Genomic DNA, 15,819 nt, shown 5'->3' on the forward strand with positions numbered 1-15,819 from the left:
GTAATAGGTATCCCAGTACTTATTTTATTTATTTATTTTTTTGAGACAGACTTTCACTCTTGTTGCCCAGGCTGGAATCCAGTGGTGTGATCTCGGCTCACTGCAACGTCTGCCTCCCGGTTCAAGCGATTCTCCTGCCTCAGCCTCCTGGGTAGCTCGGATTACAGGCATGTGCCACCACATGTGGCTAATTTTTGTATTTTTAGTAGAAACGGGGATTCACCATGTTGGTCAGGCTGATCTGGACCTCCCGACCTCAGGTGATCTGCCCACCTCGGCCTCCCAAAGTGCTGGGATTGCAGACGTGAGCCACCGCGTGGCAGTAACTCAGTATTTATAAGCAAATTCTCTTACTCTTTAAATTGCTCTCTTCAGGTGGTGAGGTTTGTGTAAATTAATGTGGCACTGCAGTTTATACATGGACATGAGGCAACACGAGTATGGAGATGGCCCCTTCTAGATCAATCAGCACAGAAAGCAAGGGCAGGAGGAGCTTCTGTGTTTTTTTAAAATGTTTTAAAAGAGGATGGCTGTCCATTCAAATTCAGCCAATTGGTCATAAGCAGGTATCTTTTAATCATCAAAATCTTGATACTTAACATGCTGTTTGAAATCTGAATACTCTTTAAGATGATATTCAGTAATAGGACATGTTCTGTCTTCCAAAATAATGAAACAAGGTAACTTTTAAAGCCTAGTAGTTGTAAGTTACTTTGTTAGCTACTTAATGATGCTCAGAAAATAGCCAGATGCTGTGGCACACACCTGTAGTATCAGCTACTTAGGGGCCTGAGGCAGGAGGAGCACTTGAGTGCAGGAGTTCAGCCTGGGCAACATTGTGAGACCCCATCTCTGAAAAATAAATATATAAATAAATATAATTTTAAAACATACCATATAGACTTCTCAAATGAACCAAGATGATTTGAGATACAACAAATACTTAATATAATTTTAAAAACAATAAGCCCAAGAATAAAATGGTAAAGGTCAGGTAATAAAGGAGAGATCTTGGAATAATTAAATATAAACCAAAGCTAAAGAAAATTTCTATAATCCGGCAGAATTGTATTTGGATGCCTTAGTGAGTAGAGCAAAAAGACCAACGCTCTATTGATACAGTTATCTGAGATTAATTAAAGGCCACATTTTCTTAGCTAAAGACTTTGCAAAACCGGAAAAATAAATTCTCATCCAGTGATTTTGGGTGGGTGCGTTGCAAGATATAAGTGATCACACCTCATGTGGAAATGTTCAAAAAAGCAAGTTTCCAAATTTGATTGTATATGAAACCCAAGGATATATTTCCTTTACACTCTATCATGCAAACTATACAATTTTAGGTACATATTTAACATTTAATGACATGATTTCGCGTCTGCACTTGGGTGGAAGTCCCCAGTACCCTAGTGTGTGTGCCAGTGGCTTGGTTGTGGGGACTCTGGGCAGAGAACACAGAATCCGGTGGAACTGCACGTGGAAATGAGATGCTTCATATGTACTGGATTTGTTCTATGATTCCATGATTAATTTCAAAATTCAGAGTTCCACAGAAGTGTATGATAAGAATAGACTCAGGTGAATGTTTTTATTTTGTAATTATTTGAATACCACTATATTCTGTCATTCTTTTTTGATAGAAAATATGCTAGTTTGCACCAATTAAAATTATGTTGACATATAGATAGGCAGGTTTTATGGATCAAATGTTTCTGTCCTCCCGAAATTTACATGTTGAAGACGTAACCCACAGGGTAATGGTATTAGGAGGTGGGCAGGTAATTAGCTTTAGATGAGGTCCTGAGGTTGGGATCCCCATGATGTCATCAGTGCCCTCATAAGGACAGAAAGAGACACCAGAACTTCCTTTCCCTCTCCCTTGTGAGGATACTGGAGAAGGCAGCCATCTGCAAGCCAGACAGAGTCCTCGCCAGGACCTAAAGGGCCAGCACTTCGATCTTGAGTTTCTCAGTCTCCAGAACTGTACAAAATAAATGTCTGTTGTTTAAACTACCCAGACTATGGTATTTTGTTGTAGTCTAACCTAAGACAACTAGCTTGAACATGCAAAGATTAAATTAGTTTTTTCAGTTGCTGGTTTTGCAAATTATTTATTCCTCTACTTTATCATAAATATATTTTTAAAATATTTTGAAGTCAGTAGAATGGGTCTAAAATACAAGCTCTGTTCCTGATTACCTCTGTGGCCTTGGACAGGCAAGTAGAACTCTCTAAACTCAAGACTTCTCCTCTGAAATAAGCAAAAATAACATTTATTGGAGAAGTACATGACACTTATGAAGAGCTCATTCTGTGTTAGCTTTGGTTCCACATAGTCATCATTTTCATATGAAAAGCAATTCATCTGGTTTGTAAATTTAATTTCTTATTATAACCACTGCCTCACAAAGAATACATGATTTGTTTTTAATTGTATCAATTTTGTACTTGCATGTTGCAATTAGTATTTTAATTATAAATATATAAATATGATTGAAAAGTATAGATATTTAAGTACCATATTATTTTCTTAAGAAATATTCTTAAGAATAAAATTCCTTGAAAATGCACTGAAACATATTTATTGGCAAATGGCTTTCTGAAAGAAACTGCTATGGCTGAAAATTTGATTTTTTACTAAAAATTTGCATGCAGCAGTAATATACTTTTATATTTTTTCTAAGTAGTAGGCATGAAAATACTAAATTTAAAAAATAATGTATATTTATTTCATAATGAGGTGGAATGATTATAAGTTTTTCTTTTATTTTTAAACATCATGTTAATAATGCATCTTTGTTGTAAAATAATCAACAATTTGGATGCAAATGCAGTCAAAATAATGAATATGCCCTCACTGCGCTAATCCTTCTACTCAGAGTTAACCATTATTAGCAGCTTTGTTGGCATAATAGCATGACATTTCAAATTTATATAATTTGATAAAATATGGTACACTATGCTATAATAATCAGCTATTCAAGAACAGATAATTACAAAAATATATAATCATGAAATCCATATTCTACAACACACTTTTTCCATAAACTATATAACATGAGCTAATTTTGTATTCAGCTTATTATTTTTAACAGCTGCTTCAGGCAAATGCTTTTATTTTGTAATTATTTAAATACTACTATATCCTGTCATTCTTTTTTGATATAAAATATACTAGTTTGCAACAATTAAAGTTATACTCTCATTTAGATAGGCAGGTTTTATGGATCAAATGTAATATGTCACAGAATACTACAGTTTCATAATTTATTTAATATTATTGAGGATTCAATTTATACAGTTGATAAAAATGCATTTGACTGTGAGTAATGGAACAATCACAATAAGTTAATGATAAGCATATATTATTTTTGTAGGGCATTCAAAGTTGAAGAGTCCAAGGGTTTCTATAGAAACTCATCCTTAGTACATGGACTCTAAAAGTCAATTCCTCCTAACATTGTTCCCCAAAAGAGGAACACACCTCCAATACTCATGGCGTTTGGGGAATGATACGGGTCTTTTCTACTTCCTTTTTTTCCTTTAGCAGGGTATAAACGCCTCTCTTCTGGCGTCTGTGTGCTCGCCTAATCACATACTCAGCAGATTTATTTTGCCAGTTGGCTACTTGCTCAGCAGGTGACATCAGCAAGAAGCCAGTACACATAGCTGGGAGATATTTTTGTTAAGTCTGGTTTTGGAATGGGGTTTGATCTTTCCTGCTGTCTTTCATGTTGAATAAGTCTAAAGCTGCATTTCCAGTATGTATGTTCCATGGGGCTGTAAAACTATCACTTTTCAAGCTTATTGTAAAGATCCTGCCCTGACCTCCCTATAATTACTTTTTGTTTGTTTTAGAAACAGTCCTTAACTAGTTTATTCACATCAACTGCTGGGCCAAGAAGAGTAATAAATTGGATTATAATTGATTAACTGATAATCTAGCTGTGGATTTTTGTTTTTGTTTATGTTTTGAGACACCACAGCTTTCAGCCAGGCTGGAGTGCAGTGGTGTGATCACGGCTCACTGCAGCCTTGATCTCCTGGGCTCAAGCGATTCTCCCACCTTAGCCTCCTAAGTAGCTAAGACCACAGGAGTACAACACCACAGCTGGTTAACGTTTTTATCCTTTTGTACAGATGAGGTCTCACTATGCCCAGGCTGGTCTCAAACTGTGGGCTCAAAGGATTTTCCCACTTCAGCTTTCCAAAGTGCTGAGATTATAGGTGCCAGCAACCATGCCCAGCCTAGCTGTGGATTTTGACATAGAAAAAAGTGAAGAATCAAGGATAAGACCATTAGCTGTGCTCCCCAAACATAGTAAGTGGCCTTTTATGTTATTTTCTTATTGATGAAAATAAAAGGAAGACTTGAAAATGACACTTAATTGAACTCTTCAGGTATCAACGGCCCTATAATTTCATGTGAAGCCTTATTTGCAGAAAGACATCAGGTGATTTTTCTGGATGTATTGCGAAGAAGTAGGAGCAATTTGTGCTTAATCAATTTACCAGATTAATAATCTTTACTTCCTTGAGAAATCATACTGCTAATGCTCAGCAAGTGAATGACTAATAGGACATCTTATAAATTTCCAACATATTTTCTAGCAACTGAGCTGTTTACTTACTAAAAGTCAGCTGTGCTTATTTCTTGCAGTTATATCACTTATAGTTTTTGTGATAATTAAACAGTTAAATTGCTGAAAAATAATGGGCAAATAAAGAGTTACGAATTTGTGATGACTAATTTAAATAATTCAGAAAGACTTGATAAATGTGACTCACCAAAAATAAAGTCTGTTTGTGGGCAAATAAACTGTAAAAAATTAGTTGAATAATGTAAACATTTATTAAAATTCTTTACTCAAATTATTTCAAAGATGTCATTTAGTTCAAGGTATATTTTAAAAACATTTTAATAAAGGACTGTATTAAGCATTTATAAAGGTTGAGAAATAACACAATAAACTGCTATTTGCCCTATTTAATTGCCATTTTACAACATTTACAAATCATGAACAATCTTACTTTAACTCTATTCCTACAAAATTCCTCACTCCCTTTGAATTATTTTGAATCAAATGCCATATTGTTTTATCTGGAAATATTTCAAGATATATCTCAAAACATGATCATTTTTAAACTTTAATAAAATATTTATATCCCACCTAAAATTTATGTTTAATATCATTACATTGTGTTCATTTTTCTTTATTTCAATTTGTTTTCATAGCTTATTTGTTCAAATCAAGAATCTATCAAATTATGGAGTACATATTGAAATTGGTTGGTGTGTCTTTTAAATCTTTTATATGGTGTATATTAATAACTTTTCAAATTATTCATTGAGGGACTTAAGTTTTATGGTCCTGTAGCTTTTTTTTTTTTTTCCACAGCCTGGACTTTGCTGACTGCGTCACTGTGGGGCCACTTCTTATGTTCCTCTGATCCCTGTAATTGTTAGAAATTCGTGATTGTATCCAGGATCTTAATCAGACTCAGGTTTGATATTTTCACAAGAATGTGTCATAGTTGGCATTCTCTGCCTCTCTAAAGGAGCCAGTTGGTAAATGCTTGTCTCCCTTTATGTGTGTGTAAGCAGCTATTGATGACCGCTGACTAAATCCATTAGCTCAATAGGAGTTGCAAATGGGTCTGTTCTCATTCTTTCATTCCTTTCTTATTTATAAACTAAAATATTCTATAGAAGACACATTTCCTCATCAAGTATTTGGTTACTCACATATCTTCATCAATGTTATGGTTGCCTGAGATAAAATGTGAACAAGAAAATAAAGAGAAATGCTTCTTTTTTTCAAATTTACTTAGATAAGTTAATTAGTAAATATCAACCAATGGGAAAAATTAGGGGTGTGAGTGTGCATGAATATTTGTGGGATTAGTTTGTGTGTGTGTGTGTGTGTTTTTGTGTGTGTGTGTATTTTGTGTCTTTATAAGTTTATGTATTTAAACAAATCTGTGAAATGTGTCCTTTTGGAGATCAGTGGTAGCTTCCTTGCTTTTTGTGATGAAACCATTAGGCTTATTGTGTACATTTACTGCCCAGACTGCACTCTAACCTTGCTCTGCAGAGCCCTAGCGACTTTCAGTGAGGTGACATTTTGAGACTGTCATCTAGATGCCATGGATACTCTGCAGCGTTAGTCCTTGTTTCTATGACTTTTTTGTACAAAGTCCTAGATTAATAAAAAAACAAAAATCAAATAAGAATTGATAGATACTACATAATAGTTTCTATACTATTATGAGTTTGACATAACACCTGTTTTCAAGAAGCTTACCAAAGTATAGATTAAAAATAAATAAAAATTGAAATAAGTGATAAGATTTCTATGAGAAAAACAGGTTAAAATGTAAAATTTGACATTAATATGATTTTTTTCCAAAAATTTAAGTATATATTATTTATAGCTAGTTCAATGGAATTTCCAAAACCAGAGCCTTAGGTGGTTCCTGAATCCCATAAAGCAATGTGCAACAATTACACATTGGAGAGAGGTCTCTTTCATGTTGTTAGAGCCCACTACTTAATAATTTACGAACCACATCTCTCTTTAATGTTCCTATTTTATCAGCCATTAACTGAAGTAATTTTACTAATATTTTACATGAGGATATTGATTTTGAATATTCTTTTATCTATTTCCCACAGACTTCATTTTCTATATGTTGATGTTTTTATCATAAAAATATGCTTTTGCCATTTTCATCTTTGTGATTGTATACATTACTAATAAAATATAACACTATTTGAAATATTAAATCACGTGTTCTTCTGATATAAATATTGTCATCCATTCATTTTTTTAAAATTCATATTCGCCTTGTGTAGATTAGCTGTTTACTCTGGTTCTATCTTGCTTAAGGCATATTTCTCATAAACATTGTATGTCCTGGGTTGTTTATATTTTAATTCAACTTAGAAATATTTAATTTTTAAACGAATAGCACAGAACCTAGCAGATACTCAATCTAGCTCTCGAGTCAGAAAAAAGAAAAAATGAAGTTGAAATCTGCATTCTGTTGCATACTCATTGTAGATTACAAAGAAATCCCTGCCCACTATTTACACTGAGGTAAGGCTTGAAATAGAATGTCCTTAGCCAGATTTACAGATGAATTTATGGAGCTCAGTGAGAAATGCAGGAAATGCATCTGATTGCAAAAGGCAGGCGGTGTAAACTATTTCTCAAGATAAGAGATTTCCCATGATGCACTTACATGAATTCACTTCTTGTTCCTCCTAAAATAAGGAATTATGTTCCCACTATAGTTAGTTTGAAAGAAAGGGCAAATGATAAAACAAACAAACAAAAAAAACTAGGGAAAAAAGGATATAAAAACTTCATGAATGAGGGAAAGTACAAAAATAATTTCAAGCACTTGAACAATTTGTGCTTCTTTACCTGGGAAAATTCTGCATGAAAATTCCCAGTAGTTTGATGATTCAACTCCATTAAGGTGATTTAAGTATATTTCCATTTGGATCATGACTGCCATTTCTTACAACATTAAATATCTGTCTCTGAAACAAAAATAACCTAAAATAGCTTATAATTGGATGAACATGGGAGACGTTGGAAGTGGACCTTTTAAAAGCTCTGGATTTCTTAGCTCCAAACACTTATTAGGAGTAAATGATGCAGAAAAAAGTTTTAAATATATCACTTAGGCTTCTGCAAACAACTTATGTTCAAATATTTGTTATCTTTGAATGCTGTGCATTTACTTTAAATATGTTTAGAGTATTTGGCATAATTAGATTATTTTAATAAGTTTTATTAACTCATTTTATAACAAAAAGGAAACCTTGCAAACCGGAAAAAAATGAAACATAGCATTTAAAATTCAGCTCTGCATTGAATTTGGAAATATGCAATAGGGAGTTATCTGAGTTGTCGCTAAATTCAGTGGCAAGTGTCCTCATGAGAGACACACAGAGTAGAGGGACACAGAGCAGAGAAGTTGACGTGAAGAGGAAGGGAGTGACCACAGTAATGTGACCAACACTCAGGAAAACTCTGGAACTGTTGGCGGCCTCTGTACACCAGAAGAGGCAAGAAAAGTTCTTCTCTAGAACCCTCGGAAGGCATGTAGCCCTATTGACACCTTGGTGTCAGTCTTTCGGCTTCCAAAAATGTGAGAGAATAAATTTCTCCTTTTTAAGCTGCCCCATTTCTGGCAATTTGTTTCAGCAGCCTCCAGAAAAGGAATATAGGTGCTACCTTAAGAAGCCCAATTTTGACCAAGGAATGACAAAGACTCTGCCTTTGTTACCTGGAAGTGCAGGAATCCTCAGTTCTTGTCTAGGTTGGGAGAAAGAATTCCACCAAAAGACAATTAGTTATGTAAGCACTAGCCTGAAGATCACTTTCTTTTGTTTTTTTTTAGATGGAGTCTCGCTCTGTTGCCCAGACTGGAGTGCAGTGGTGTGATCTTGGCTCACTGCAAGCTCTGCCTCCCGGGTTCACACCATTCTCCTGCTTCAGCCTCCCCAGTAGCTGGGACTACAGGCTCCCGCCACTACTCCTGGCTAATTTTTTGTATTTTTAGGGGAGACGGGGTTTCACCATGTTAGCCAGGATAGGCTCGATCTCCTGACCTTGTGATCCACCCGTCTCGGCTTCCCAAAGTGCTGGGATTACAGGCATGAGCCACTGCACCCGGCCACCTGAAGATCACTTTCTAATCAAAGGGTGGAAAGAAAAAAAACTTGAGCCAGCCTAGGAAGGACCCTATCTTGTGCTGCTAACTACAGAGACTGCTGTTAGTACAGCGAAAAAGGGATGGACTCATCACACCCGAGTCAAAGCGCCACCCCCTCCAGAGTCCTAGGCCACAGTCCCAGGGGAAAACCCTACCAAACTAAAGCTAAGAAAAATTTAACTCTTTCATCTATTCTATTACTTTTTCTTCTTTCCTCACTACACTGCTGAATATCTAATTATTAATATAACCAAGTCAATTTCACCTCAAAGTATTGCATTTAATGCTTGCCTTGTTACACCCTGTGGGGACTCGCCAAATCAAAGACAGCTATCTACTTCAGAAAAGTACCTCTGTCCCTCCTGACTCTCCTCAGACTGGGCATTAGTAAATTGGAACCATTTAATCTGGGGAGATTTCCACGAAGACCCCAGTGTCAACCAGGAGTCTTGCCCCACGATGTAGAGCTTTTATGCCATAGTTGGTCCAATGTTCTGTGGACCGTTAAAGAGCAAGGATGGACTGCCCCAACTGGTTTTTGTAATTTCCTAAAACCATACATTCATTTAACTACAGGATCATAGAAGTTAAAGACGTAAAACAAACTTTGGCAATTAAGACAGGATACCAAGATGCAAATGCCTGGTTGGAATAGATCAAATATTCATCCACACGTTAAACAAAAGCAATTGTTATGCTTGTGCATGTGGCAGACCAGAGGCCCAGATTGTCCCCTTTCCACTAGGGTGGTCCTCCGGTCGACCAGGTGTGGGCTGCATGATAGCTCTTTTCCAGGATTCTACAGCCTGGAGTGATAGGTCATGCCAAACTCTCTCTGCTATATCCCGAAGTCTGGCACCCTGTGGGTCAGCCCCCAAGGACCATCCAGCTTCCATCTCCCAACACTAAGTTCGTGTCTCTCATGACAGGGAGAAAACTTAGCATTCCTTGGAGACCTGAAGGGATGCAGTAAGCTTAAGAGTTTTCAAGAGATTGTCAATCAGTCAGCCCTTGTTCATCCCCGAGCAGATGTGTGGTGGTATTGTGGTGGGCCTTTACTGGCACTCTGCCGAATAACTGGAGTGGCACTTGTGCTTTAGTCCATTTGGCTATCCCTCTCACCCTGGCATTTCATCAGCCAGAAGGAGAAAAAATAAGACACTGTAAAGCGAGAGATGCCCCTTATGGGTCTTTTGATGCTCACATCTATTGAGACCCAATTGGAGTCCCAGGGGGAATACCAGATCAATTTAAAGCCCAAAATCAAATAGCTGCAGGATGAGTCAATATTTTGGTGGGTGACAGGTAATAAAAATGTAGATTGGGTAAACTACATCTATTACAACCAACAGCAATGAGCTTTTCATGAGTTAAAAGAAAAACTCATGTCGGCCTCCAGTGTCTGTCTTTGTCAGGCCCAGGTCATCCAGGTTTAAAAGATCCTGCTAAGTCACTTTAGGAAGCTTCCACACCTATGATAACTACATCACCCCGGATATTGGGTCAAATTCCTCATCCCCTCCCATCCCCCAAATGGTGTCTGATCACCCTGGCCTGCCTGCAGCAAGAATCCTTTCAGATTTGTTTAGCCAGAATCCTATTCACCCCCGATTTTCCTCTTAGTCATTTTCTGTCCCATGACCCCTACCCTGCTCCTTGGCTGTAAATCCCAACGTTTCCTTTTTGTATTTGAAGAAATCCCTATGCTCATCTCTGTGGTTCTGAGGAAAGTCTTGCTGACTATCTTTTTTTTTTTTTTTTTTTTTTGAGACAGAGTCTCACTCTGTTGCCCAGGCTGGAGAGCAGTGGTGTGATCTCAGCTCACCGCAACCTCCACCTGCTAGGCTCAAGTGATTCTCCTGCCTCAGCCTCCTGAGTCACTGGGATTACAGGTGCCCGCCACCAGGCCGGGCTAATTTTTGTATTTTTAGTAGAGACGGGGTTTCACCATGTTGGTCAGGCTGGTGCTGAACTCCTGATCTCAGGTGATCTGCCCGCCTCAGCCTCCCAAAGTACTGCAATTACAGGCATGAGCCACCAAGCCCAGCCTTCCTGACTTAACAAGAGTCAGAATAATTGTTTCTTTCTTTAATAGAAGATAAATGGGCTTTTATAGTATAAACGATAGTGATGATGATGGACAATTCTTTGAGGCTCAATGTGTGTCAAGTGCTTTTCTTGGTGCTTTTTATGTTATTACTTTTTTTTTTTTTTTTTCTAACTGCAGTCTTTTGAGGCAGGGCCTCCTGTCTTCCTTCTCTATCTTCCTTCTCCAGATAGCAAAACTAAGGAAAAGAGAAGCTGGGTAGCTGTCCAGGGTTATACAGCTGGACAAAATTACATTATAGTAATTTTGGTCTTATAATCCAGGGAGAGTAGCATATAAAAATATTATTTAAAACTATCTTAATAATGACGATAATAATTCTTTGGATGTGATGATAATGTTATTAACATTTGTTTTATTAATGTTAGAAATACAAAAATGCTTTACCTGATAAAAAGTTAAACAAGCAATATACAATATCTCTATAAAAACTTAGTTTAGCTGCTCCATTTTAAATTATGTATACTAAATATTTCTCCTTACAGGTATCTCTTTCAGACTGATGTATTTTCTTACAAAACTTTTTAAAAATTGTGTTTACTGACAGGGTGTAGAAATCATTGTCTACTTGGATTAGAGTCCTTTAGGGAGAAGAGTAAAATTGTTTTTAGACTTAAAACCATCACTAGTAAAAAATAGAAAAACTTATTTAAAACTAATTTTTGCTACTGACCTTTGTCATTGATGTGCACAATAAAAACACTTAAAGACAATTCTTCTTTCCTGTATTGACTGCATTTAAAATGGATTAACATTTGCAGTAAATGTGCATGAGGAATTTGTCATGAACTTTATGTTAGAAAGAGCTTGGAGTCGTAAGGAAAATGAGCACTCAGACAAAGGGTTTCTCAGCAAAGCAAATTTCCTTCTGCACAGAGGGGTGCATCCCATATGGCCAGTCACCGCGAGAGCAGAGAGCACTCAGAACAAAGAGAGTGAAAATTTTTATTCCTGAAGCAAATTCTGCCCCTGTGCCCTTTCCCTATTGGCTGGGGTCAGACCTCTCACAATCTAAGCTAGGCCCAATTGTCTAAATATTTAAACTTTTTTTTTAGATAAGGTGGGCACGTAAGGGAGAGAGGGGAGAGGGGGAAGGAGTTGTCTGTGGCGAGCTACAGAGTCAGTCTTTTCCCCAATAAGGAAAGGAACGTGAGCTGGTGCTGATAACACCACTGGTGCTGTGGCATGCCTGGCCATGTAGTAATAGCAGAAAGAAGGAAGGAAGGAAGGAAGGAAGGAAGGAAGGAAGGAAGGAAGGAAGGAAGGAAGGAAGGAAAGAAAGAAAGAAAGAAAAGAGGGAGGGAGGGAAGCTAGGAAGGAAAGAAAGAAGAAAGAGACAGGGAGAGGTACTGGAAATTAAAGAGTAAAGGACTGATCAGGCTGTTTGAAGAGAAACTTTGCCATATCTCACACTTTATCATCCTTAAGGTGAGGATATTATGTTATTAACACCTTATAATAAGGTATTGATTATAAAAGTTGGTGACTTTAGTATTAAAAGCTCTGGCACTCAGAACCTCAGTGTACAGCAAGCAACAGGAATGGGCTGAAGAAGCAGAGAGTGCCTCAGATGACACCGTGCCCCTGGTCTCTGTGCTTAAAGTCAGGACTTAAGGAAGGGGCAATGCATTTCCCGGGGTACGACAGGGGAGTCTGGGAAACAGGCTATGCTAAAAAGTGGGCAGGGTAGGAGCTGGTCTCATTACAAACGTTTCTCAGGCACAGCCCTTTGGGGGTCTGTTGAGCTCTGTCTGCAAGGCAGATCTGTCCACAAAGTCCAGGCCGGAACGTGCTGATTCTTCAGCTGTCCAGGCCAAGGGCTTTCCTGAAACTAACTCTGAAATGAGTGGTGGAAATGGTGGAGACTTCAGTTCTTCTTGTACCTCCTGCTGAATGTAGACACTAGCTAGGCATGCAAAACAAGACAATTACTACTAAGGGTCCTCAACAAAGAGATTATCTAATGTTAGATTTTGAATCACATAGACAGAAGCCCTGTGCTAACCAGCTCTGAAATAGTTAAACCAAACCAAAGCAAAAACGATCAGTGACCCCCACAAAGCACTTATAAGAAGCCACAAATCTGGACAGCTTCCTTGGTTGGTGCCTGTCAATATCACATCCCGAACACAGTGATGCTAATAGAAATTTCAACCAGAAAAATCCCCAAAAATAGCATTTGTAATTTATGTCTGTGTTTACAGTACCTTTGCAAGAGAATACAGAAATAAAAAATGTCATGGCTTTATTAGTGCTCATATTTGAACACCTGTGTTAAAACCTTCCATGCAATAACTTGTAACTACAATTTCTGATTTACTGAACATTTAAACCTTGGGTGGTGGTTCCCAAATTGTCAAGATATTACTTACATCAGGCATTATCTTTAAACAACATAAATATAAATATGTAACTGAAATATGCTAATTCTGTATGTGTGCACATATGTACGTTTTGAAAGATATAGCAAAAATATGGTCCCTCAAAAAATTGCATCTTGAACTTTTAATACAAGTTTAAAAAAATTATTGATATTACATTGCTGACCTCCTTAGCTGACTTTTAAAATTAGTTCTAGTATACTTTCTTTCACTCACGTCCCTGTGAAGAGGCCACCAAACAGGCTTTGTGTGAGCAACAAGGCTGTTTATTTCACCTGCAGGCAGGCTGAGTCCGAAAAGAGTCAGCAAAAGGCGACAGGGGTCGGGCCGTTTTATAGCATTTGGGTAGGTAGTGGAAAATTACAGTCAAAGGGGGTTGTTCTCTGGCGGGCAGGGTTGGGGGTCACAAGGTGCTCAGTGGGGGAGCTTCTGAGCCAAAAGAAGGAATTTCACAAGGTAATGTCATCAGTTAAGGCAAGAACAGGCCATTTTCACTTCTTTTGTGATTCTTCAGTTACTTCAGGCCACCTGGATGTGTAGTGGAGGTCACAAGGGATGTGATGGCTTAGCTTGGGTTCAGAGGCCTGATGCTATCAAGATTATAATATCTATGTTTATTGAAAGGTTTTTTACACAATTGAGGGTTTTTAAAAATATTTTGAGATTCTACATATACAAATGTGCATACAATCTATATAAACAACCCAAAGAAAAATTATATTGCTAACATCATTGTAATCATTATTTGAAGAATATGCTCTTAATAATGTGATTAATACTGAAACAGTGTCAAAGTGGTTGAAAGTGTTTTGTGCATGATCTACATAATATTTAGATTTTTAAGTTAGTACTTTTAAATTATGAGAAAATAGTGGTATTTTATATGACTCTTCAAAAAGAATGAATGAATTTATCTTTATAAACCTCAAAATATAATTTTTATTTTTTCTGTGTTTTGATTAATTTAAAAATTCTCCATTTACACATGTAGTTTTTTCCCATATTATTATGAAAACAGATTTTATTCCAATATCTTTAAGAAAGTAATCTGAGCTTTATTCCCATAAAGAATCTTTCTCTATGTAGGAATCAATATTTTCATTCAGTTTTTCAACTGCAAAAATAGATTAAAAAAGACAATTGATTAATTTAAATATAAGATATCACAGAGATATTCCATGGGTATCTAAAAAGAACAATCTATATGTAATATAAATAACAAGAATAGGCAATTAGAATAATGAATATATTATTTTACTACCTAATACATAAATTCATAAAATGCTGGCATTTGCAAATGAGAAATTTAGGTAGATACTATTTAATTTATGTTTTAATTATCTGTAAAATATAGATAGATTTACATTTTATAATAAAAATATAAGACTTTATATTATAAATATATTTATGCCATTTTCACTAATTATCATATAAAACAAATTACAAAAAATTAATTCCAGAGTATTAATATCATGTGTGAAATTTAAATGTGCAAGTTTTGCAGCATATTCTTCCCAGATTCCTCTTTGGTATGGAGAATAATTTCCATCCAAAAATCCAGGCTATGAGAGAAAGAGAAACTTCATCAGAAACTCCACTGACAAACCCTTACTATGACTCTCCTGAAACCATCACGTTTATGATATTACCTTTGAAGAATTCTATTTATTGATTTTTATTTTTCATTTTTTTATTTTGAAATAATTTTAGATTTATAGAGTTGCAAATAAAGTCTAGAGTCCTCGTATATCCCTTACTCAGCTTCCCCACAATGTTAACATGTAACAAATTATGGTCTGTTTATCAACACTAAGCAATTTACATTGGTACAGTATTATTACTGAAATAAAGATTTTACCCAGATTTTGCAAAATCGCTGGTGTTTCTCTTCCAGGATTCAATCCAAGATCCCATATTACCTTGAGTTGCTTTTATCTCCTTAGTCTCCTTTCATGTATGACCCTTTCCCAGTCTTTCCTTAGCTTTCATGACCTTGAAACTTTTGAGGAGTGATGGTCAGATATTTTGTAGGATGTCTCGCAATTTGGGTTTGCCTAATGTTTTCTCATGACTGGACTGGGTTTGTGGATTTTTGGTCAGCTTACCACAGAGATGGTGACTTTCTGTTTCCATCATTCCTCTCATGATTACTGTTTGATATTCTTCTATAAGAAAGATGTGCCCCTTTACCCCCACTTAACATTTATGCTATGGTTTACTTATATCAGCACAGATATGGGTTGTACTCTTTGTGTTAAAATCCAATAGTATCACGATTTGGTAGCTTACATTTTCTCAGCATTTGCCATTAGAAGCTCTTTCAGGTTGGCTCCTTTGTCCTTTTGAATGCATTGATCTTTTATTTTTTCTCTCTCTGTCTTTTTTAAACACTTGTTTTCTTGGTGTTGGCTCCAGTTTCATCTTGCCCCTGCAGTAGAATCAGTCATTTCTCCAAGGAAGTGACACATTGGACCGTGTAAGAATTGTAATGAGAGCTGTTGTATAGATCTGTTAGAGGATGTGAAGAAAACAAAACTCTAGGTTCAAAGAAAAATAAGCAAATCTAAAATAATTGACAGCATTCCCTCTGGATAATAGGAT

The sequence above is a fragment of the Nomascus leucogenys genome, chromosome 17, assembly GCF_006542625.1.
Source record: "Nomascus leucogenys isolate Asia chromosome 17, Asia_NLE_v1, whole genome shotgun sequence".
Lineage (NCBI taxonomy): Eukaryota > Metazoa > Chordata > Mammalia > Primates > Hylobatidae > Nomascus > Nomascus leucogenys.